The sequence below is a fragment of the Tupaia chinensis genome, unplaced genomic scaffold (genome assembly GCF_000334495.1).
Source record: "Tupaia chinensis unplaced genomic scaffold, TupChi_1.0 Scaffold000494_1, whole genome shotgun sequence".
NCBI lineage: Eukaryota > Metazoa > Chordata > Mammalia > Scandentia > Tupaiidae > Tupaia > Tupaia belangeri.
The window spans coordinates 2,180,948-2,182,650 of NW_006160006.1; positions in this window are offsets into that span (position 1 = coordinate 2,180,948).

Here is a 1,703-nt window from a genome sequence, read left to right on the forward strand (position 1 = left end):
GGGGGGGCCCGCAGCTCCCTCCCCGCCCCTCCGGGCGGCCGCCTGGGCTGCCGCAGGTTGTCTTGGCAACAGGAGGCGGAGAGGAGATGCGCTGAGGGATGGAGGTGTCTGTCACCGAGGAGGCTGCCGCGCTCCGGCCCCACGCCCCGGGCCCTTGAAGGTACCGAGAACCTCCCTGCCTCCCAGCTCGGGTCTCTCCTCCATGCTCACCTCCCGCCCCGGGCCCTGCAGCACCCCGGTGCCTCCTGCCCCTTGCCACCACCCTCCGGCTCCAGGTCCCTGTCCACCGTCCCGGTGCTAGCCGTTCCAGCCCGACCTCTGGGGACCCTTGCACCGGAAGACAATCTCCTGGGGTGGGGTCTGGCGGGGTGGGCATGCGGGGGAGGAGCCAGGTGGGCAGTCAGGCGCCCAGAGCTGAGGAGCCCAGTCCCTGGGGCCAGGTCTCCGGGAGGACAGGGTGGCAGGCCCTGAGTTCAGGGCAGCAGGGATGGGGTGCGGGACAGAGGGGCAGGGGTGTGGAGACCAGGCCTGGGTAGCTCCTCCTCCAGGGCTGGGCCCCCGCCTGCCCCATTAAAGGCGCACCCCCATCACTCTCCTGGCCTGTCCTCCGCGGTTCTCTCTGCTCCTTCCACAGGCCCCCAGCCCCCAGCAGCAAAGCCTGGACCCTCTCCCCTTCTCTGCTGCGGTCTTCACGTCCCCTCCCCGTCTCCCACCAGCACCCCCCTGTCCTCCTCTCTGAGAAAGGCCTTGAGGCACTCTCACCTGGCCCCCCCAAGACCCTCCTGCAGAATCTTCCATTTGAACACCCCAGAGCCCCCTCCCCAGGTTCTAGATTTCCCCAACGGCAGCTGATACCATCGGCTCGGCTGCAGGCCGTTACCAGGGCAACGGCCAGGGCTGCTAGGTAGGCAAGTCTGGGAGGTGGAGGGGAAGGGGGCCAGCGAGGTCCGCGGGCAGGTCCACGGGCAGGGCAGGGTGCGGTCCCCCGCCCGGATGCAGCAGGAGGCAACGTTAGGGCCTGGCTGAGAGGGCAGCCCCCTGAATTCGGCACAGGGACCTGGGGGTCACCTGGCCGGAAGCCACTTTTTCATGAAGCTGCTCTGGGGAGAGCAGGGGCTCTTCCTCTCCTCGTGCCCCGTGCACTGCCCGGGACGTCAGGGTCTTGGACCAGCCAGAGTCCCTGGTACTCAGGGCCAGGTCCTAGTGTCCTTCACCTGTCCCTTCCGGGAGAGGGCTGGCCCTGGGACGGCCAGTTCTCCACCTTCTGTGTGCACCCCACTCCAGAGGCTGGGACCCCAAGGGTCAGTGCTGCCAGGTGATGGGTGGTGGTAGGAGAAACCAGGCATTGGGCCCCCCGGTTGTCAGTAACCACCGCCAACTTCAACTCTGGCTGTTTAGGAGGAGGCTTGAGGGGCTGCGTGTGCGTGTGCGTGTTGCAGGGCTGGGGTGTGGGGCAGGGAGAAAGGACAGCGCTCTCCATTCTGCTTCGTCATGATGCCGGTTAATGCTCCTCTTGTTTGAAATGGATTGAGCTGCAGGGCCGAGGTGGGAGAGCACACGCCCAGCAAACACGCCCTGGCCGCCACTATCAGCCAGAGCTGGGGACAGGCAGGGAGGTGCGGGGGAGCCGGCAGCCCGCCCTCTGCCCACCCGCACCCACCAGACGCACACTCCCCTGCGGCTGGGGGCTCCAGGCGGCAGCA